This window comes from Pelodiscus sinensis, chromosome 2, assembly GCF_049634645.1.
Source record: "Pelodiscus sinensis isolate JC-2024 chromosome 2, ASM4963464v1, whole genome shotgun sequence".
Lineage (NCBI taxonomy): Eukaryota > Metazoa > Chordata > Testudines > Trionychidae > Pelodiscus > Pelodiscus sinensis.
The window spans coordinates 49,079,638-49,104,693 of record NC_134712.1 but is presented as its reverse complement, the minus strand read 5'-3'; the positions used below and the strand labels follow the sequence as shown (position 1 = coordinate 49,104,693).

The 25,056-nt window shown below is 40.4% G+C and overlaps 1 protein-coding gene and 1 non-coding gene across 4 annotated transcripts in view; both read right to left on the bottom strand.

The window, feature by feature from the left end:
• Window positions 1-25,056, bottom strand: part of ZNF704 (zinc finger protein 704) — a 205,085-nt gene that overhangs the window by 51,591 nt on the left and 128,438 nt on the right. The gene's annotated exons all lie outside the window — the stretch shown is intronic.
• Window positions 14,695-14,852, bottom strand: LOC112547788 (U1 spliceosomal RNA). The gene has a single exon (XR_003091598.1). It is a non-coding gene; the product is annotated as a U1 spliceosomal RNA (small nuclear RNA).

Below are 25,056 nucleotides of genomic sequence, written 5' to 3'. Positions count from 1 at the left end.
CCAGTTGATAAGACAGAAAATATCATATTGCCTCCATATAAATACAAGATGGTATGCCCACATCTTGAATATTGTATGCAGATGTGGATTGCCTCATTTCAAAAAGGATATATTAGAATTGGTAAAGGTACAATAAAGAGCTACAAAAAAGATTAGGAGGATGGAACAGTTGTCATGTGAAGAGGGATTAATAAGACTGGGACTTTTTTAGCTGGAAAAAGAGATGAATAAGAGGAGATATGATAGAGGTCTATAAAATCATAACTGATGTGGAGAAAATAAATAAGGAATTGTTATTTATTCCTTCACAGAACACAGAGCTAAGAGACCGAGGAGTGTCACCAAATAAAATTAATAGGCAGCAGGTTTAAAACAAACAAAAGGAAGTATTTCTTCACACAATGCAGTCAACTTGTGGAACTCTGCCAGAGGATGTTGAAAAGGTTAGGACTGTAAGGATATGTCTTCACAGCAAAGTTATTTTGGAATAACAGCTGTTATTCTGAAATAACTATGGGAGTGTCTATACAGCAATTCCGTTATTTCAAAATAATTTTGAAATAATGGACAACTTTTCCAACTTCTGTAAACCTCATTCTACAAAGAATAATATTTATTCCGAAATAGTTATTTCGGAATAGGGGCTGTGTAGATGCACCACTTCTGGTATTTAAAAATAGCCCCTCACCAGGGCCATTCTAAGTTATTCCTCCTGGGGCTCTAAATTGAGATAGCACGTCTACATTAGGGAAGCCTGCCTCAGACTAATTTTGAGGCTTCCATGCAGTGTAGACGTGCTATTTAGAAATAAGCTATTTCAGAATAACTGTTCCGTAATAACTTATTCTGAAATAACTGTGCAGTATAGACACTGCCTAACAGGGTTAAAAAAAGAGATACAAATTCATGGAAGATAGGTCCAGCAATGGCTATTAGCCAGGATGGGCAGAAATGGTATCCCTAGCCTTTATTTGGCCAGAAGCAGAGAATGGGCAATGAGGAATGGATCATTCAATGACTGATTGTTTATGTAAGCTCATGGCCTCAATTGCACCTCCCCTTCGAACACAGCACTGAATTTGTTTATGGCAAAAATAAAACAAGTTTATTAACAGAAGAGCAGGGCTTGAGATGTGATACCAAGTAATAGAAATAATTTAGAGATTGTCACAAGAAAATAAAAGGGAGTCTTTAGAAAATCTAAAACAATCTAGCAAGACATAGACTTTGTTCAAGATGGTTTCTCTCATGCTCAGTCTCCTTTCCAGCTTTTTTACTGGCTGGCCTGGCCAGGGTCCATCACACACATCCAATAACTTGGTTTCTTTGTCTCAAAGTAAAGGATACAGATGGAGCCTCGCTCTGTTCCTTATATCCTCAAGGGGCTGGTTTTGTCCTACACGTCAGGAAGAGCTGCTGGTGATTTGGTCTTCTGTCTCTCGTAGGTGCAGGATTCATGTTAATTCTCTATCTCTAGAGCTGAAGACTGGTTTAGCCTGATGGCTTTGTTTACTGCTACTATGTAATGTGAGGCACGCCCATATTCCTCTGCCTAGGGCTGATCTGTTTATCACCTTTACCGGGACTAGGCTTTCTGGGATTAAATGTGTTTAAATAACATCATACAGAGGGAATTAATAACTTTACATATAGCATGAACACATGCATTTGATAATAGTATTAATTACTAGTATCTTATTAACTTTCATGAGACCTCACAAGACATATTTTGTGTGCAGGGTTTGAATACAGGGGCATTTAAGGTCACACTGATCTAATTTAAAGCATCCGAGAAGTTGCTTTAAAATGATACCTTGATGTGCACAGCCCCAAAGGGCTGTTTCAGTAGCCAGTGATTATCTGGGCCCTCATTCTAGCTCTATGCCATAGAAGATTCAGGACGCAAACTGATGGAGCAATCAGATTAAACACAAGTTTAGTCATTTACCTTTAGTCCTATATGTGATTACTTGTACTTTGAAAAAACAGCAGAATATTTGTTGTGACTCACCACAGGTAAGGATGCAGAACAGTTTCCATTATAAACCATTGTCTCAAACTGATCATGAAAGTTACAACAATTTTCAGCTGAAATTTCCTATGCCTGGTATATTCCTGAGGTGATTTTTTTTTAAAGTCTGAACAAAAATTGTACAGCCATTTTGAACAGTTCTGAAGCCAAAATTAAAACGTTTTGAAAGCTAAAATTTGGCATGATTATATGTTCCATAAGTTCCTGTGACAACTGGTGCTGATTTCTCTTATGAGACTTTTTAATAAAGAGCAAAATAGAGCATTAAAACAATAATTTGTTGATAATAAAAAAAGAGCCCACCCAACCATCATTATCATACAGCTGCCTCTCAACTGGCTTGTAATTTTTTTCCAAAGAACATTATATATAAGATTTTGTAAAGTGGTTTGAGTTAAAGATAGCCGCTGGCATGGATGGAATATTCCCTGAGTTTCTGAAGAACTTAGGAACGAAGAGGAGGAACTGGCTGGCTGCACTCTTCACATCTATCCACCAAACAAGCTGCCTCCCTACAGAATGGAAGCAAGCAAAGGTGATTGCAATTCTTAAAATGGAAAACTACTGTGCCTCAAGCTACAGATGAATAGTATTCCTTTCTGCCACCAGCAAAGTGATAGAGCGAGCACTGTTGGCTCATTTGTCTGCCACCATAGAGAGTGGGTTATCAAAAGATCAGGCTGGTTTCAGGGCAGGCAGAAGCACGTGCAACCAGGTGCTAGCCCTCACAACCACAACTGAAGCTGGCTACCAGGCAAAAATGAAGACTGACAGCTCTTGTCAATCTGTCAGCTGCATATGACACAGTGTGGTGCAAGGAACTACTATGTAAACTATCAAGGTTGATTCAGTGCCGGCCGACACTTAGGCTATTGACAGCAATGCTTGTCGACCGCCAGTTTCATGTGCACCTCAATAATAGCATTAGTAGGCCCAGAACACTGAATAACAGTCTCCCTCAGGGCTCCGTACTGGCACCATTGTTATTTAACATCTATCTTAGTGACATCCCAAAAACTGGCTCTGCAATGTTTATCTACGCAGATGATATCACACTGGCTGCACAATCACAATCTTTCAAAACTGTCAGCCAGATAATAACATCTGACCTATTGACCATATCCAACCACCTACAGAAGTGGCGGCTCAAACCAAATCTGGACAAAACTGTGGTCACAGCTTTTCATCTAGACAACCGTAATGCCACCACAAAACTTGATGTTGCTTTCTGTGGGAAAAAGATTGCTTATGAGCCCCATCCCAAATACCTAGGCATAACACTTGACCGTACGCTCTCCTTCCGACACCATCTGGAACAAACAAAGGAGAAACTAAAGCCAAGGATCAACCTGTTAAGAAAACTTGCTGCAACCAACTGGGAAGCTAGAGCACACACTTTGAGGACCTCAGCAAATGCCCTGGTGTATTCTGTTGCTGAATATTGCTCTTCTGTGCGGTCAGAAAGCACCCATACAAAGCTAGTCGACACTCAACTGAATAGCACCATGCGAGTGATAATGGGAACTTTAAAGCCCACTGCCATAGAATGGTTACTGCCGTTGGCAAACATTGCCCCATCAAGCATTCGTCAACAGGAGTAGGAACGTAGACTATACCAACATATCAACCACTGCAGCCAACCTCTTCCCATCCAGAAATACTTTGATCAGCCACCCACATCACATCTAAAATCCTGTAAGTCTCCTTGGCAGCAAGGGAAGGAAGTCACAGCCAATGTCAAGAAAATATGGTGAGCTGAATGGCAGCAAGTAGATGTCCCAAACAAACAACTTGTGTCAGATCTCCAGGCTTCAATCTTCCCTGGAGACTGTGGTGTGATCTAAACTGGCTTAGGACTGGTCAGGGCAGGTGCAGTTATCTACTGTGGAAGTGGAATTTGTTGCCAACTTCACTTTGTGACTGTGGCAGTCCACAAACTATGCATCACATTGTTGTAGAATGCACAACACAAAAATTCACTGGCTCATTGGAGGATATCCACAGTCTAACCAGTGACAGTGTTCACTGGCTGGAGAACTTGGATGTCCAACTTTGATGAAGAAATATAGCATTGAACACAACATTTGAAAGAAGAAGTTAAAGATAACTAACATGTATATTTCTATTAAAAATTTTATTAAATATTAGCATTTGCAGAACCTATAATAAAAATGAAAGATTTTTAGAAAGCACAACAATGCAAAAACTTGCTTATTTCTGATAAATGTGTACTCTGTAATATAAGCTACTTGAAGATTTATCCAGTATTGCTTGGGTCCTTAACTCATTTTTGTTTTTTGGAAAATCAAATGAAAAAGTACATGCTTCATTTAAATCATTGCTCTGGAGTGGGGCTGGAGATGAGGGGTTCAGTTTACAGGATGCCCTGGGGAGACAGAGTACCACAGCTCCTCTCACTGCAGCAGATTGGAGCCAGAAGAGAAGCACCTTTCCATGGTCACTACAGCTCCATTGGGCACAGATGGGGGAGGGGTAAATGCCCCCCAGCTGGGGCAGGTCCAGTTCATTTGCCCCCCTGTGCTCCCTAGCCAGAGTGAGGAATGCAGCAAACTCTGTTCTTTCCTTCGCTTCCTGACTAAGAGGAAACAGACAGCAATGTTCCCATTGCAGGAGGGAGGGAAGGAGAAGGAGGGGCGAAGCTGCCTATCAAATCTGGGGTCCTAGCTCTTATAGTTTAGGAGGAGCTCTTGAACAGACAGACAGACTTACACACAGACAGACAAACTCTCTCATAAGAATGGCCATACTGGGTCAGATCAAAGGTCCATCTAGCCCAGTATCCTGTCTGCCAATAGGCCAATACCAGATGCCCCAGAGGGAGAGATCACAATAGCTAATCCTCACGCGATCCCTCCCCTGCCACCAACCTCCAGAGAAACAGAGGCTAGGGATACCATTCCTGCACATCCTTGCTAATCGCCATTTATGGACCTAACCTCCATGAATCTATCTAGCTCTTTTTTGAACCGTGTTAAAGTTCTAGCCTTCACCACATCCTTTGGCAAGGAGTTTCACAGGTTGACTGAGAGCTGAGTGAAGAAAAGCTTCCTTTTGTTTGTTTTAAACCTGCTCCCTATTAATTTCATTTGGCAACCCCTAGTTATTTTACTGTGGGAATAAGTAAATAACATTTCCTTATTAACTTTTTCCATATCAGTCATTATTTTATAGACCTCTATTATATCCCCTTACTCTCCTCTTTTCTAAGCTGAAAAGTCCAAGTCTTTTTAATCTTTCTTCATATGGGACTCGTTCCAAACACCTAATCATTTTTCAAGTATCAGAGGGGTAGCCGTGTTAGTCTGAATCTGCAAAAGCGACGAGGAGTCCTGTGGCACCTTATAGACTAACTGAAGTGTAGGAGCATAAGCTTTCGTGGGCAAAGACCCACTTCGTCAGATGCATTTTTGTTGCCCTTTTTTGAACCTTTTCCAATGCCAAATATATAGTAGACAAACCACTGTTGAACGGGTATAATGGTCCGCCTAGGTGAATCAAAACATATAAAGAGATACAAGGATTACGTACAGATATGCTCTATAAAACTTTTTCTGTGATGCTTTTAATATTAAACATTTATACCAATATGCTGTGCTTGTTACATGAGCCTTTTTATTGCCTGACTTCTTTGCATTTAAAACAATGAAGTTAGTGGTGTGATTTTGGCTTAATTCTAATTCCTTGTTTAGCACCATTGCCTACATTCATCTATTTCTCATTACAGGAAACTAGCTAAGTCATGGCCAACAGTTATCTAATTGTATTAGCTCAGTCTTGACAGAATTAAGCGTTTTCCTTGCTGACACTCCAATTTGCATCAGTGACTTTTTATAGCTATAATATGATAATGCTTTTGTGTAGAAAACACTGAAGTTGTGAGAAAACGTATTTTTGTAAAAATCACTTTTTTCTTTTAGATTGTAGGTTCTGCAGGGTACAGATATCTTCATTCTTGTTCATAAAGTGGTATTATCTCAACAAGCATATCAATAATAATAAAATAATAATAAAATAACACAATAGCCAATTATTTCTTTGCATTAGTTCTATACTTCACTGAATTTGCCCCTGATTTACACTGGCGTGAGACCACAACAACACCTTACAATCCCAAATTTCACTAGGTTATAAGTGTCATTTTCATAAGCATCCTGTAGAAGTCTTACTCCATACACAGTATATATTAAAAGTCCATTAAAGTTGCACAGCCTAGTACTCTAGAGCCAGAAAATGCCAAAGTTATGGTTGGATTGTAATATTAACTCTGCTCAATTTTACACAGATATTTCGAGAGAGACTTTAGTTTACAAGATAGCATACGATTTTCCAAATAATATACTACATACATTCTTTTACAACCTTAAATGTCCATATAGATACAGAACATCTTATAATATTCCCCCTTGTTCTAGTCTTATACTAACATTATTGACTTCAAAGTTCAATTTATATTTATTCACTTAGGACCAAAATCTGACAGCTGCCGAGCACCTACAATCTCCACTGATTCAGACGGTAGTATACAGGCCCTCTCAGTATGTGGTCATAAGATTTTTCTTTTGTTAAAATCTACTAGAATATACTAATATATAAATATAAAATATACTTTAATTCTGTGAGGGGGATACTTTTTAGTAATTTTCTCAGCATCTATGTTTTACATGTTTAGGAGAGCATTCTTCTTTTGAAGGCAGGCTTTTGAAAAGTAAATTAAGTGCATCTTCTAAGCATTCCTGTTAAAGTTGTAGACACAAAACTCTGGAGGCTTTATGCAAATTATAATACCACACATCTCATTACTATACATTACATCATTTGAATAAAATCACACACCACACCTCCTCTTCCCTGTTCCCTTGCCAATACTCTGCCTTGATTTTCTTCCTGTACCCGTCTCTCCTCATTTATCTTCTCCACTGTATTTTTGCGCCCTTTGGCTGGCTTTCCTGGAATCATCTGTACAATGTAGTCTAAAAATATTGCTGGAATTCATGAAAATTCCAAATGTAGGGTTATAAACAAAGGTTTATGAAAATAAGTTATAACTTTAATAGTTTGAAAGTAACAGATTTTTTCTGTGATGCTGATGGTCATCATGCTGCAATTGCTAGATAGCCACTTGACTCAGTCCTCTCTACAATATCAGGCAAACCCATCTCCTTCACTGGAAGCTGACAGACTGGTTAGGATTTTAGGATTATTCCAGAGAGACAAGAGGTGACCTTTAAAAGTAATGAATTATTTTTACAGAAATAATTATTGGAAAAAACCCATTTAGCTGGCTGTGATATTGAAGATACAGCGGTGACCAATTCCAGGCCAGGCCTCACAGCCATGCTGCAAACATATTACATGGTCTTTATACAGAGTGGGAAGTTTTGTTTGGGGACCATTCTTTTTAGGTGACAAATTTGAGGCATTGTCCCAGATTGAGGTGTCATTCGAGGAGGTTTTGAAAGAAATCGATAAACTAACCAGTAACAAGTCACCCGGACCAGATGTTATTCACCCATCTGGAGGATAGCTAATATAATGCCAATTTTTAAAAAGAGCTCTAGAGGTGACGCTAGCAATTAAAAGCTGAAATCTAACTTCAGTTCTGGGCAAATTGCTTGAAACTATAGTAAAGAGCAAAACTGTCAGACACATAGATGAACATTATTTGTTGGGGAAAAGTCAACATGGTTTCTATAAAGGGAAATCATGCCTCACTCATCTATTAGTATTTTGTGAGGGTGTTAACAAGCATGTGGACAAGGGGAATCCAGTGGACATAGTGTACTTAGATATCCAGAAAGCCTTTAACAAGGTCCCTCACCAAAGGCTCTGAGGCAAAGTAAGCTGTCATGGGACAAGGGGGAGGTCCTCTCATATACTGATAATTAGTTAAAAGATAGAAAACAAAACAGTAGGAATAAATGGTCAGTTTTCAGAATGAAGAGAGTGCTGTTCTATAAGGGTCTGTATTGGGACCAATGCTATTCAACATATTCATAAATGATCTGGAGAAAAGGGTAAAAAGTGAGGTGGCAAAATTTGCAGATGATACTAAACTGCTTAAAGCAGACTGTGAAGATCTTCAAAGGGATCTCACAAAACTAGGTGACAGGGCAACAAAAAGGCAGATGATATTTAATGATGATAAAGGCAAAGTAAGGCATATTGGAAAACATAATTCCAATTATATGTTCAAAATGATGGGGACTAAATTAGCAATTACTACTCAAGAGAGATCTTGGAGTTATTGTGGATAGTTTTCAGAAAACATCTACTCAACATGCAGCAGCACTCAAAAAACAAATAGAATGTTAGAAATCATTAAAAAAGCATAGGGTATAAGACAGAGAATATCTTATTGCCTCTATATAAGTCCATGGTATACCCACATCTTGAGTACAGCATGCAAATATATGTATCTCATCTCAAAAATGATATATTGGCATTAGAAAAAGTTCAGAAAAGGGCAACAAAATTATTAATGGTATGGAATGGCTGCCATATGAGGAGAGATTAATAAGACTGGGATTTTTCAGCTCAGAAAAGAGAAGACTAAGGGGGTATATGATAGAGGTCTATATGACTGGTATGAAGAAATCAAATAAGAAAAAGTTATTTGCTTTTTCTCGTAACACAAGAATTAGAGATCAACACATGAAATTAATAGTAGTAGTTTTTAAACAAACAAAAGGAAGTATTTCTTCACACAACACACAGCCAACCTATAGAACTACTTACCAGAGGACATTGTAAAGACCAGGACAGAGCTAGTTAAATTCATGGATGAGAGGCCCATCAAAGGCTATTAGCCAGGATAGGCAGGATTGGTGTCCCTAACCTCTATCTGTCAGAAGTTGAGAATAGGTGATAGGGGATGGATCATTTGATGATTACCTCTTGGAAGACTTTGGTCTGATCCAGTTAGGCCACTCTTATGTTCTTATGGGGATAAATCAGCTGAGCAGTTTTCATTTTGACTAGGGATGTAAGAGGCTAATTAAATAGTCGACTACCTGATAAGCATACGCATAGTGACAACTCAACTAGTTGCTTCCCCGACCTTGCTGGCAGGGGAGCAGGAGCCAGTGGTGGGGAAGTGTCTTAAAAGCCGGTTTTCCCCAGCACCATCTCCACAGTGGGGCAGGGAAGGCAGAGGCACAGTGGGGGACCAGGCACAAGTTGGGAATCCGCTGTCCCAGTTCGTGCCCGGTCCCAGAGGCTGTGCCTCTGCTTTTAAATGCTTTTAAAGCAGAGGCACAGTGTCTGGTACTGAGTGTGAACTAAGACAGCTGATTCCCAGCTCGCGCCCAGTTCCCTGCTCCACGTCTGCCTTTTAAATGTAGCAAGAGCCAGATGTCTGTTACTACATATGAAAGACAGAGCCAGAAAAGGGTTACCTGCTGGGGCTGGGAGCTAACCTCGCTGAGGCTCTGCAGTTTCCCCCCTTATCGACTAATCAAGTAATCGATTGAGTAGTCAATGGAATTTCAATTAGCTGATTAAATGAAATTTAACATCCTTAATTTTACATTTTTGTTTAACCAGTACCTTGAATTTAGACTTACTTTCTAACATTTTCTAGAAGACAGCAACAGTCCTAGTAAGGTTATTTTCCCAGCTCTGCATTTATAGGTGCAGACTCAAATCCTCACTTACAGCTGTAAGTTTTATTTCCTCTTCTTGTCTACCCCTATAGGGCCCACTCCTTCCCCTTATATCAGCATTGGAGGATGGCTGGTGCACAAGGCTATGAAAAATGGTGTCTATCAACTTGCCATACAAGGAGTTTCCCTGGGCAGTGGGATAGCATTCTTCTATCTCCAGCCAATATGAAACAGCTTTGCACTGTTTCCAGAAAGTGGCCTTCCCAGACAAAGTAATCTGACCTAATGTCTTTCTTTATAGCATGTTATAAGGAAGGAAGTATAGATTTAATGTAATAGATTATGCTGTCTCGAATTTGTGCAATTATTTGTTTAACTAAATGACACTGCACCTCATTCAAAAGCCACATTCTCATCCTAATTGTGACTACTACTTCTGGTTTCTGGCGTGTGAACCAAAGGCCTGAGGATCGATGTTCTGGCGATCAATTTCAATTTAATGGGTCTAAAATATAGGGTCTAACGTAAAAGACCTGCTATATCAAAAGCTATGGGCACCCCCGTCGGTACAGCTACTCCTCGCTGTTATGAGAAGTAACGGAAGTAGACGAGAATATTTCTTCTGTCGACCTCCTACCACGAGGTCACCCCAGAAAATCGATGCAAGGTATGTCAACTCCAACTATGAAATTCACGTAGCTGGAGTTGTGTACCTTGCATTGATTTTCTCTGCCAGTTTAGACCTGGCTTAAGGCCTGCCTACAGACACAAAGTGTGACCCAGAACAATACAGCTGTCTGCCTACTGTGGATGCCTTTTCCCATTACATAATGATTCAAAAGCCTTCTCTTTCTATAAAACAGGGAGGTTGGACTCCTTCTGCATGGATCTGGAGAGACAGCACCTGGAATACTGCCTTCAGTTTTGGACATCCAGGGCCGACCCACAACATTTTGGCACCTGAGACGGGGAGCTCAAATCACGCCCCCATACTCCCTCACTTGGGCCAAAACTTTGAAAGGTCTAAATTCTCTGAGTCCTAGTGGCGCCCCTCCACAGTCTGGCACCTGAGGCAGCCGCCTCAGTTCGCCTCATGGTAAGGCCAGCCCTGTGAACAGCACGTTATCAGAAAAGTACGACAAACTGGAGGGGACTCAGAGACAACCAACAAAGATAATCGGGAGCTGCAGACACCGACTTAATAGAAAAAAGAAAAACAGCTTATATACTTTGGCTCAAGTCTTGAAAACTTTCCTGGCACCCAGACCTGCCAATTAGAATGGGTTAAAATAACAGTTACAGCAGCTAACGGTACCCAAACAAGAATAGATGTTGCATACTTCAGGACAGGCTGGACTAATTTTGGAGTAAATACAGGCTTCAAACAAAGCTGATCCCACACAAACTGATGTGAATGTATGAGCTGCCACAGATTTCAATTGGTGCAAAACTGGAGCTTATGTTGCTTACTTAGGCAGAAACAGAACAAAGCCATAAGGATTTCATTTGCTTGAGACAAAAATTTTGCCTCCAATGGAATTAGTTTATTTTCATCTTCTAGTTTTATTTATTATTTTTGGTTTTGTCCTCCCCCACAAAAAGCATAATCTTTTGAGGATCTAGATAAATTTATGATAATCGGGTAGATATTATACAACAAACTGTGCTTTGCTTTCTCTATTAATTATTTTAAAGCAGTATTTTAAAAGAACGCATGAGCTTGGCATAACAGAACATTGCAGAGAAGTCCACAAACAAGTCAGATATTTATGTCAGTACCTGATCTTCAGGTAGGACTTTTTACTAAACAGTAACATGTTTCCAATTCTATGGCTAGACAGCCACATGTTCAGCACAAGTGAGCTTCAACCTAGCCTCTATATTGGCAGATCCTCCACTGAAAATACTTCAAGGAAAATATTATTGAAAAGATAATTCATGCTTTAGGACTGATTTCCCTGCTTTACATAAAGGCTTGTGATCTCAAGAACTGAAAAACTCAAGGGCACATTCAAATTAGGGTTATTTTCATCTGTCTAGACGATTAACTGGATTTTGTACTAAGTGCAACTCTGAAGGAATATTCTGTCACAAATAATACACAAATGGCTAATCAACAGGGCAGTTATGCAACATATCCATCTGTGGTTTGTCTGTTGGCTTTGACTGTTTGCCTAAGGGAAAGCTAAGCAACTCCCGTTCAAACACTACTTTAATCTCATTGCAAATCCTATATTTGTATAGTAAAAAGCCTTCCTTACTCTTTAAATAACTTTGAACCATCAGCTTGTGTTATGCCACTGCTTTAGTTGATGTCATGCATGGAAGGACAACACATGGAGTCAGGCCATGATGTCAAGAATACCCCATTTTTTAAACTAGAGGACCATGGATAGGTAATATCACACCGTCCCACAAAATGAGAACTGAGCACCCATGGTGCTTCCCAGTGTTCAACCTCACTGACTGTCCTTAGCAGGATCACTTCAAGAGAACAGAGTTTAGAGGAATATGGAGGGGACAGGAAGACTGGCTTATGGACTGCATGCTCTAATACCTGATGACTCATTTCTGCAACATTTCAGTTCACAAATACAAATCCTTATCCAGGAAAAGGGGTGAGAATCCCAATGCTCAATCCTAGTTGAAGGCCTGATTTGCATTCAGTTGTGCATGCAAAACTCCAGTTTACTTAAATGGGAGTTGTCTGTGCATAACAGTTGGGTGCCAAGTTAAATCATGGGTTAATGCAAGGTTTTGCTCCAATCTGCTTTCATTAGTTTAAAGGAGCATAGTAGCCTAAATCACTGTATAGATTTGTAATACCTGTGGGCTGTGTCTAGACTGGCCAGTTTTTCTGGAAAATCAGCCACTTTTCCAGAAAAACTTGCCAGCTGTCTACACTAGCTGCTTGAATTTCCGCAAAAGCACTGACGATCTCATGTAAGATTGTCAGTGTTCTTGCAGAAATATTATGCTGCTCCCATTCAGGCAAAAGTCCTTTTGCACAAAACTTTTGCGCAAAGGGGCCAGTGTAGACAGCTCAGATTTGTTTTCCGCTAAAAAGCCCCAATCGCAAAAATGGCGATCGGGGCTTTTTTGCGGAAAAGCACGTCTAGATTGGCACGGATGCTTTTCCGCAAAAAGTGCTTTTGCGGAAAAGTGTCCGTGCCAATCTAGATGCTCTGTTCCGAAAATGCTTTTAACGGAAAACTTTTCCATTAAAAGCATTTCCGGAAAATCATGCCAGTTTAGACGTAGCCTTTATGTAATGCAGAGTTTTCAAACATTTGGTTTAGCACCCTAAACATCAATAAAAGCAAGCAAGGATTCCTCAGTCTCTTTCACATTCTTAGAGTATGTCTATACTGCTCCTGGATCTGCCTCTGCCTGTGGTGGGCCCTGCGGGACTGGAGCAGCTCCCTGTCCGCAGAGGATGGGGAATTTCTCCAGCCCCCTACTGGTTAACTGGAACCATTAAGGATTAAGCATTCATAGAGCTGCCAGATGGTTTAACCAAAAATACCGAACAACCCCTCTCCCTCTTTCAAAAAAAAAAAAATACCCACCAGGAAAAAAAGGCTGTTGAGGAAAAAAAAAGGGGGGGAGACCCAAGTTGTTGAGCAATAAATACAGAAATATATAAATAAATAAATAAATAAAATAAAAAATCAGCATGGCACCTTTAAGAAAAGGCTTTTTTGCTGGTGGCCATTTTGTTTTTCTTCTCCAGCCACAAGACTAGCCCTTGTGGAACCAGGTAAGCAGGAGGCGGGAGGGTGGGAGGGTGTCCAGGGGCTGATATTTTCGCCTCCTGGCAGGGGGAAAAAAAAAATCAGAAAATACTGGACATTTTAGGTGTCCGTTTTTTTCTGAATTTTTTTTTACCGGACAGGAGGCGAAAATACCAGACTGTCCAGGTCAATACTAGACACATGGCAACCCTAATCATTCATACCCCTAAACTAAGCTGGGAATTCTGCCCCCCAGCTACTGTGTAAGACGTAGCCATATACAGAAAAGTTTGAAACAGCTTAGTTCTGCTGCTTTGATTCTTGCCTACATACAGTACCAATGTCCAAAGGTACTTTGATCTATATCCTCCTTAAACAAAATAAGTTATTAAAAAAGCAGTTACAGTTGTTCAAGTTTATGTACTAGGCACAAGCATAAACAAGTAAGGAAATCACCAATCAAGACTTCACCCATCCCTTGCAACTCATACCCATGATTTCACCTTCCCCACATTACCTCACTCATATCACCGTACACATTTCCATTATATCAACACTGACATATATAAAGAACGGCACTGTAATATGCCAGGTCTATTTGAAACAAACATTCACATTTAAAAACTGCCTTCACTCAAAGAATGTTGTTTCACACTCTAGCCTCAAATGAATACGCAAATTATTTTAACATGGCAGGCCACTGTGATTATGGTGAATTTCATGACTTTATACATTAAAAAGAAGCTAAATAAAGAGGATCTGATAGTTAAAATGTGCATTCATTTGCCTACATTCTCAAAAGTGACCAGTGATATTGGGAGTGCAACTTGAGTTCTCTGAGGGTACTCTATAGTGCAACACTATTTTGAAATAACTAGAGTTATTCCAAAATAACGTCCGCTTCTATACAGCAGGCAGTTATTTCAAAATAGTGTCATACTGTTAAGATGGAGGACTTCTTACTCCAACTCCTGTGACCCACATAGTACAGGGAATAAGGGAAGTCAGAGAAAGACTGCTCTATTTCCTGTGTAGCTGCTCCCTATTTTGAAATAAGCTATTTTGAAATAAGATACGCAACGGACATAGCTCAATTTGCATAGATTATTTCGAGTTAAGCCCTGCAGTGTAGACCCATCCTGAAAGGCCTGATTTTCAGAAAGTGCTGCACAATAAAACTCTGAAAATTAGGTCCCAATAAAAGGCATTCAGGTAGGGCATCCAAAATCTGATGTATTCTTATACCAAGGAATAATTCAGGTTCTGTGCCTGCCTGCCTTCCTTCCTGCCTTCCTTTCTTTCTTGTCCGGGGAAAGTGCGAACGCAGTCCCCCAATACTACAAATTATGCAGTCAAGTTTCCCACATGTAAGGAAATTGCATGGGTCAGCACACCCACAGTCCAATGGATGAGCCTCACCCTAGGAAACCTTCTTTGTGATCATGGTATCTAGAAGGTATGTTGAGTTATAAATTAACCTCTTTTTAAAAGGGATTAAGATTAACACCATGACATAACCTTAGAAATATATTATTGCTATGGGGAATGTTACAGACACATTGTAAAATTACAACACAAGTATATGGATTTCTAAATTTCCAGGGCTCTTTTTTCTCAACCAAGAGTAGGCCAGTTTTGCCAGTTGTGTTTGAAACAGACTACCATTAATTTATGTAATCATTAATAGATGTCTTTTTAGGGATCATGTACAATACAATGCTGCCAAATAATTTGAAGGCTAGAGAGAGGTTACAATACAATGGGAAAAAAGACCAAGCTTCAGGATTTCAAGCCACTAAATAAGATACTTTATACATCATCTTCACAGCAAATGTATAATGTGCCTATTAATACTGCTAAAAAGGTTGCACCATTGCAATCCAAGTTTAGTTACCTGCCATAACCATGGTTTTGAGAATATTCAAAAACAGTTTTCCTTGAAAAAATACAATTTACTCAAAAACCCCAGGGGAATCATACATGAAAGACACCAGTCATTTATCAGTGATAACTGCTGTTTGTTGGGCCAGATTTTGTCCAAGACTGCACATCTGGATGAAACTGGGGGGAGATATTTATTCTCAAGACTTCGATTTTGAATGGAGCCTAATTTCCGCCTCTCATTTTGTGCCCACAAATTTTTGGGAGCAAAGTTTCTGGGTGAAGTTTTTCCACCCCAAATGATGTATGGGGACAAAATATCCCCCAATTCAGACATAGATTTGTCAGATGCAAATCATATGTGCTCTTATACTGAATTTTAGAAAGCTACATATCCATTGTCTGTGCATTTTCCAAGCAATACTCAATTGTGGTCAATCTACTAATGAAACGCTATTTAGAACTTCTTCAGCTCACTATGCTGTTAAAAAAAAAAGTAGATATGATAAAAGCGCACAGGCAGTTGTATTTTCCCCTACACATTTTATAAGTATTTCATGTTATAAAGTTAGGTTTTGTGTCCTGCATCTTTTATGTTAGGTGGAAACTGACAAAATTTAGCAAGATGCAGTTCAATTTCTTAATGTGCAAAAGCAAAATATTGTTTTAGTCCCTTTGCGTACGTCTATACAGCAACATTATTTTGGAATAACTAGCGTTATTTTGAAATAATGTTGAAATACTGTCAAGCTGGAGGACTTCTTACTCTGACTCCTGTAACCCTCATTGTACGAGGAATAAGGGAAGTCAGAGGAAGAGTGCTCTATTTCGAAATAAGTGTTGTGTAGATGCTCCCAATTTCTAAATAAGCTACACAATTCATATAGCTCAATTTGCATAGCTTATTTTGAATTAAGCTCTCTTGTATAAAAGCACCCTTAGAGATGCAACAGGTATTTATCTATAGTTTGAAGGGGAAAAAAACTCTGTTTTACATAAAAATCAGCTGATACCCATGGTAAATTCCTATTTGATTTAATTTCCATTAATATTTCACAGCAGAAATTCCCAGAAGAGAACACTAGGGAAGTAGTTCTGCAAAGAGTTTGGTTGTGTTTCTCAGTGATTTTCTCCTCCTGAAGTTTTTCAGCAAAGCATACTAAATGTTAATGATCTCGTGCTTTACGGCTATTGTAAAAGCTTTCTGAATAGCCCAGTGGAGAGAATAAAAAAAGGAGCAGTGCAGCCAACCCATGAACTGTACAGAACAGACCTTACATTATAACATAAGAGAATTGGGATTAGTGAACAAATCTGTCCTTTAAAAGCTATTTACTTTTATTCAAATACTTGAGATAAAAAGGAAAGGCCCAACTGTGCAAATCTTTATGCATGTCAATACTCCCACAGAAGTCTTGTTAGGATAACTCAATTGTGTTAAGATTTGTTTTTCTGGTGCTGAAAAAAAGGTTGTAAAATCTGGATCTACTTTAATTTATTTATTACTTGCCTCGTCTTAAAATAGAAATTGCAAAAGCTAAAGGAATTAAAAGGTTCATTTTCACCTTCTTGAAAGGCTGATGGTAAATTCTTACTTGATAGGCTGTAGCCAGCTCTTCTACATTTTCTATAGCAAGAGCACACAGGAGGGACCAATTTCCTATGTCTCCAGCTATAGAATCTCTTTAAGTTACTTTTAATGTTAGAAAGAGATCATGGAATCTTTTGTAAATATTTGTAAATATTTAATTTATGTTAGTTTTTATAGAGCGTTGTGCCCTCTTTCAATTTTATTCTTTATTACAATTTCCAGGAAGGAGTTGCTAAAAATATTTCAAAGTTACCAAAAAAATCTCAGGGCCACTAGATATCATAGTTCCTTTTAATTCTTGTAGAGGTTTGTGCTTCAGTATCTCTGGCTATGGGTTTTGCCAGTTTTTGCAGCTGATGACGCGCAGGCCTGCCATAAAGCTTTGTTTGTTTTTCGTTTGTTTTTGCCACAGATATAGTTAGCTATGTAACCAGTCGGAAATGATCCTCCTCTTCCTTCTCTTCACTGGCGTCTAGTTGGCTGAACATACCCCTTTGCTTGTCCCCTTTTCCTTGACCCTGGCTCTCTTAGCTACAGTTTGCTAGCTGTCAAGCAATATGATTTATGTTAGACTTTTTACTACGGTTTCTTGTTACTCAAGGCCGTGAGGCCAAACTTTGCCTAGAAACCATATTGTTTAATGTATGCTTATTGATATGTATCTATGTAGCACTTTAAAGACTAACAAGATGGTTTATTAGGTGATGAGCTTTCGTGGGCCAGACCCACTTCCTCAGATCAAATAGTGGAAGAAAATTGTCACAACCATATATACCAAAGGATAAAATTAAAAAAAAGAACACATATGAAAAGGACATATCAAATTTCAGAACAGAAGGAGGATGGGGGGGCAGGTAAATGTCTGTGAGCTAATGATATTAGAGGTGATAATTGGGGAAGCTATCTTTGTAATGGGTAAGATAATTAGAGTCTTTATTCAAACTTAAGCGTAAAGTGTCGAATTTAAGCATGAATGACAGTTCAGAGGATTCATGCTTAAATTCGACACTTTACGCCTAAGTTTGAATAAAAACTCTAATTATCTTACCCATTACAAAGATAGCTTCCCCAATTATCACCTCTAATATCATTAGCTCACAGACATTTCCCCTCCTCCTCCCAAATCCCTTCTGTTCTGAAATTTGATTTGTCCTTTTCATATGTGTTCATTTTTTAATATTGTATCCTTTGGTATATATGGTTGTGACAATTTTCTTCCACTATTTGATCTGAGGAAGTGGGTCTGGCCCATGAAAGCTCATCACCTAATAAACCATCTTGTTAGTCTTTAAAGTGCTACATAGTCCTATTTTTTGTTTCAGCTACACCATACTAACACGGCTACATTTCTATCACTATTGATATGTATGTAATCTGTGGGATGCGTTTGAGGTGTGTATAAGGAATACCCTATTAAAGGGAGTTTAGGATCTGTAACCTTTTAAGGCAAACAAAGACCCTGCAAAATGTATGAATCAACTGACGAGTGACTAGGGAAAAAATATATATATATATATATCCTCTCTCCCAAATGCCCCCTCACAAGAAGTAAGAATACAGCAGAAACCTGGGATCAGCCCAGAGAAAGTAAAGCCTCCTGCATATCCAAAAGGATCCCCCAGGGAACCTCATGGCCAAATCGCCAGGAAACTGATGCCTGGCCAGCACTCCAGTCACCTGTGAAATCAAAAGTAATCTACACCGCACTATCAGACTGAGGCAGTTCAAAGTGGCAGTACTGCACAGCTGAGCCGGGGATTTACCCCAAAGTGGCATTTCAAAGGGGAAGCCACCGCACAGCTGATCCATGGCTCAGCTGTGCAGCACTGCCCCCTTTGAAACATCACAGAACCTGCACACAGCCCCCATGCTGCACAGCATGCCCAGCTGATTCCGGGTTCTGCTGAAATGCTGTGTGGAGCCCCTTTGAAATGCTGAGGAGGCATTTCAAAGGGGCAGTGCTGCACAGCTGAACTGCTGGTTCTGGGGAAATGTTATGGAGAACTCTGGGTCAGCTGGGGACTCCCCCAGCTGACCCCTGGCTTCAGGGCACTGCACTTTGGTGTTTCAAAGGGGAAGCTGCCACACAGCTGAGCTGGGGTCAGCTGTGAAGTGGCTGCCCCTTTGGAGTGCCACCTTGGAAATGCTGCATGGAACCTGTGATCAGCTGGGGAGTCCCCATTTAACCCCAAGGCGGCATTTCAATGGGGCAGCCATCGCACAGCTGATCCGCGGTTCAGCTGTGCAGCACTGACCCTTTGAAATGCCTCCTCAGCATTTCAAAGGGGCTCTGCATGGCATTTCAGCAGAACCCTGGGATCAGCTGGGGAGTCCCCAGCTGACCTGGGGTTCTGGGGAAGAGCCACAAGGAACCCAGGTGAGCTGGACATGCTGTGCGGCATGAGGGCTGTGTGCAGGCTCTGTGCAGCATGCAATGCAGCATGGAGCCCAGGATCAGCGAGGGACTCTGAGCCCCCCACTGACCCCAGGCTCCATGGCTGCTGGGGACTCCTATACGTTTCAAAGCTGGCACACCACATGCAGCCCAGAGTTAGCGGGACTTCCCGCTGGCCCCGGGCAGCATGCGAAGTTCCACATTCCTCCTTTGAAATGTACAAGAGCCCCCACTGGGGGGCTCTTGTACATTTCAAAGGAGAAACGCGGAAGTGCCTATCGACTAGTTGAGCAGTCGATGGATATTCCATCGACTGCTCGACTAGTCAGTTAACCGCAATTTAACATCCTTAATCCAAACCCTGACCTTGCTTTAAGTTAGGAAAAGAGGAAGTTATATACCAAATGTAGTGGTCCTAGCTCTTACTGTTTCGGAGGAGTTCTTGAAAAAAAGACTCACAGATAGACACACACAGAGACAGACATACAGATCTCTAAAATATAGCTAGACAGATAGATATTTAGGTCTTATATAGTGTTTATCAGTAGATCTGAATGCCTATAACAAAAGATTGGTACATATCTTTGACCTTATTTGACATATGGAGAGATTGAGGCAAAAAGGTGACATGACCTTCCGAACATCACACAGGAGGTTTGGTAGGAATGGGAATACTACCTTTATTATTTCCAGTTCAGTGCCTTATCTACCATATTTACTCCAAAATTAAAATTCTTGAGGAGACTTGCAAAAAGAACTGAGGTTTACCTTAGGAGATTATTGCAATGTTTTGTTGAGTTTCTGAAATTGCATCACAGGCTTTTTCCCTTTGAATGGAAACTGCTTATTAAGTTAATCTTTAAATGTAACTGTGTATATGCAGCTGTAAGATATTCCTAACTAAACAGTATTTACTCAGCATTATGGGCTTTGTTCAGTAGGAAATACTGGGTTGATAATCATATACTTTCATTGCTGAAGGCATGTAGAATTCACCTCTGAATAAGTATAGTTTGGCATCCCTCCCATTCACAGTATGAAATTAAGAGATTACTATTTTGAAAACAGACATGCTAACATGGTAACCAATTTGTCTTAACGATAACACTGATTATAAGGAGCTGGGTTCTCATACTGAAATTCTAGTTGCTGTACTCTAGACATTGCTAATGCACAAGACAGAGAAAAAGGACAGAGAAAGCTGACAAGCTTCCAACATTAAGTACTTCATGGTCACTTATCTATTTCTAAATTTTGTCCAGGCTTTCAGAATATTGTCATGAAAGATAAGCTGTCTCCTCATGTGTTAGTATAATTCCTATAGCCTCCTTAAATCTAAGTCCCTGGAGTTCTCCTGTGGCAAGTCTAACTCTGCCATTTTTCAAAGGATCAAAGTGTGAATTCAATTTTTAATTTATCTTCTGCAGGGCTTGCTGTCCTCTTGTATACAGAGAATTTTCTTTCCTTCCTACTTCTTGACAGGCAAAATAGTGGAGCACTGCCATATTCTAACATGCTGCTAAAAATTAGGATTTTCTAAATGAGAAACGTTTTAATGAATGTACAAGTAAAAACAGCTTGGCCTTTGTATTAAATCACTTCTTTTAAGAGTGCCCTCTTAATATTTCCAAATCCCAGATGAAATGCTTGTTTGTTCGCTGTCATGTATTCAGCCAAGTTCCACTAACAGAATCATTAAAGAAACTGGAAAGGAGATAATGTTAAATACAAACCAGATGTATCCCCCCCCAACGGTACTCCTTGTACTTTCTGACTTCACATTCATGTTATCACCACTTATTACTGTACCACACTAAGCAACACCACAAAGGATCCATCCTCAATGATGAACAGAGGATCATCTGATGTGGATTATATCACATGAGAAAAAATAAAGCTGCCACAGAGAACGTAGCAGACAACCAGGAGACTCCAAGAAAGATGGCAGCTTGCCCTGTTTTCAGCCCAGGCAGTGGATGTTTTAAGAAGGTATTTTTCTAAAGGAGGATACAAATGCTGAATGAATTTCTGTTCACACATTTGCACAGTAGTTCGCAACCAGGATGTTTTGCTGCTCCAACAGATCTGAGAACAAAATTTTACCTTATTTATGTTAATCCCATCACCCACTACTGATGTGCAGCTAACTGTGAGATGGCACAAAGCAGCTCCCATTTAGCTTATGTGATTTTAAACTGCTGCCACATCCCACCCATAAGGTGACATGAACGCTGTGTAAAAATCAAATTGTATCTCAATCAGAATTGAATATTTTAAAAGGTAAAATCTACTGAAAACTCCTGTGGAATTTTTAACTTCAATTTATTATTTATAAGTGAGAAACTTATCCTACTTGTCTCATTTGAGGTCATATTTCTGCGAAAACCATACAATAAAACTACAATGTGCAAAACTAACTAGTTCAAGGAAACAGAACAATGCTTCCTTGTGGCTTGTTCGGAAAACAGATACTCCAATGAGTCTAGGTCTTGTCTTCTAATATAAGGATCTAGTTTTCTGGAAGTCCAAGTTTTAAGAGTCCATGCATCTCTTTAATAGGAACTTATAAGAGAGGAGAAGCCAGTTAAAGAATGGAACAAAATATCCACATAGGCAGATTGCACTAAATATTAATAAAACAACAAGCACCAAAAAAAGACTCATCTAGGCACTACCCACGCACAGCTCAATACATTGTTTATCCAATAAAATGCAAGTCTCATTGCTGTGGAAAAACTAGGAGCTAAAAATATTAGGAAAACAAAGTGTGAAAACAGAGTGCAATTATTTGCTTATCCCTTTGGGAACAGCAGTTATGCTATTGTTTACAATGCAGAGCAAGCAAGAGACAGAGTTTTCTCTTTTGTGTCTTCTGACTGGTGTTTGATTATATTTTGTAGGAGCTCTCTTTGGGTTTTAAATAATTCATAACAGAATGGCTGTTGTTTAGTTCAAAAGGGAAGCTTGGAGAATGTTAATCACAACAGTGATGAATTGGCACAGCTGTAAATCTGCAAAGCCACTCCCAATGAGCTCATCCCCTAGCAGTGCAAATTAGAATGACATCATGCTTGTAAAGCTCTATACACATCTAACTCATATCTGAAACGCAGCTGCTTTTCTCCACATAGCTTTTCTCCAGATAAGATCACCGTGTACAGATATTCCTGGGCAAAAGGTAACAAATATAGAGTTGTTGTTTTTAACTCCTCATAGGTCTGTCATAGCTTTGGTACAGACACAAAAAGAGATGCCTTTTCTACCTGCAAAAGAACGACACTGCATACTTGCACAATGTAGGCAAGTACTGAAAAACAATTTAAAATATGCATTCAAATAAAATCCATAAATACTTTTCAATGGAATTTTTAACCTTGTCACTTGGACTTTCTGCAGTGATTAATCTGTGACTTTTTGCTTGGAAGAATGTTCATAGAATTAAGTACTATAGGTTGCGCCTCTAAAATCCGGGACTCTCTGGTCCAGCAACATCTGTGGTCGGGAAGGAACACAGATATTGCTGGACCGGAGAGCCCCGGCAGGCCAAGTTCAGGGGCTGGTGGTGGGAAGTGCAGTCCCGGTAGCAGCAGGGCCAACGTGGTGGGGAGAACAGCTCCCACTGGGGCTGGTGGTGGGGGCTGGCACAGTGGGGACTGTAGCCCCACCCGGCCGGAGGCAGCAAGGCTGTCGGGCACAGCGGGGAGCAGAGGCAGTGGGGTCAGCAGCCAGAACACAACCTCAGCCAAAGTCAGTGTGCTGGGAAGCACAGCCCCAGCAGGGCTAGGGGCAACAATCCTGCACCAAGGAGCAGGGTGGACCTCCCTTTGGCTGGAAAATTCTGTCATCTGGGACCGCTCAGGTCCTGAGGGTGCTGGAGCAGGGAGGTCCCACATGTAGTATAAATGTGTTTCTAAAGAAGGTTTTTGCCAGTAGTGCTCATTCAACCATACTGAAATCTATTTGATTTCTTCTATTCTCTATCATAAATTTTGCAGTCACCTGTCACTTAAGAAGTAGAAACAAGTCTGGGTAACTTAAGTGAGCAGTCAGACTCCGTTAGTGAGGAATAGCTAATGATGGTGATGATGATGGGTGATCCCTCATTGCCAAGTACAGTCGTCTTCTTCCATGGGAGTTATGGAACCCCAGTATCAGAGGGGTAGCTGTGTTAGTCTGGATCTGCAAAAATGACAAGGAGTCCTGTGGCACCTTATAGACTAACAGATGTATGGGAGCATAAGCTTTCGTGGGCAAAGACCCACTTCATCAGTTGCATATCAACCCCAGGTGGCTGATAAGGCTGATCCTTGAACCATAAGTTCCATTATGGTGAGGACAGATGTTTCCAGCTACAGCAGGAACCTGTTGACCATGACGAGAAGCCAGTCTCCCCTTCCTCCTGCACCTCTTCTCCTCTTCAGCTTCTCAGCGGGCAAATTCAAAAAGCAGGGAGCCATTGTGTAGGACTTGTCTCCATTTTGAGCGATCCTGGGTGAGTGTCTCCCAACTATCAACGTCAATGTTGCACTTCTTTGAGTTATCCTTTAGCAAGTCCTTAGAACACTTCAATTGTCCTCTTACGTTACGGTAGCCTTCTTTCCGCTGAGAAAACAGGACCCATTTTGGGAGGCGATGATCTGGCATCTGAATTACGTGACCAGTCCAGCGAAGTTGCTGACGGATGATCATTGTCTGGTGGTTTTTGCCACTTCCAGAACACTCATGTTAATGCATCTGTCTTCCCATTTGATCTTCAAGATCTTGCGGAGGCAGTATTGGTAATACCTCTCAAGGACTTTTAAGTGATGCCTGTAGGTTTTAGGAGCTGCTCCTGCCCCCAGCACAATCTCATTGGCCAGGTTTTCACCAGAAACTGGTCATTAGGAGCTACCTGTTTCAATAACGGGCAACCAAGAAGCACCATGTCCCCTCCCCTGCGGGGCTCATAGCTATTCACAGAGCACATGATGCAGTCGGTGCAGGGATGGGGGCAGGCAGGAAGGCTGCTTCAGGAAAGTGCTGGGCTGCTGGCTGGTAAGTCTCCTGGAGAGCCTGCCTGTGGGAGAATGACAGCTTAATAGATAAGAAGTTTGGTGTCTCTTAGAATGCCATGATCTTCAAAAACCCTGTGCCATAAATGAGCAAATCTACACTGGCACAGCTCAGATGATATTGGATTTCTACAGCAATATCTGCCTTGGATGAAAAATAACTTCCAAGGTAGAGAAAATGATTGACATTCTTCAGTACCTCTCATTGATTTTAATAGATGGGGCACATAGTAACTCATTTGGAGAAGGCTGATGGAGCACTTTGGTCTTCTTGATGTTGAGGGTGAGACCAAGACATGCATCAGCATCAGGAATCAGATTCAAGATAGATCTTCAGGCTCTCTCAGAGTGGGCAAAAATTGCATTGTCATCAGCATACTGAAGTTCCACGATAAATGTGGTGGAAATCTTACTCTTAGCTTTCAACCTGCTACGCCTAAATAGCTTTGCATCCTTTCTTGTAGATTATTTCAATGCAAAAGAGCAGCTTCCAAGCAATTAGGTTGAAAATAACCATAATAAAGATGTGGTTGGGGTGATGATACCACCCTATTTGACTCCTGTTTGTACTTTGAAAGGTTCACTCTGGGAGCCAGTGCTGCTCAGAACTGTCGCTTTCATGTTGTCATGAAGCAACTTTAGGACACTGATGTATTTAGCAGGACATCCAATCTTCAGAAGTACGGTCCAAAGGGCACAATGATTCACTGAGTCTAAGGCTTTAATTAGATCAATAAAAGCTATGTCCAG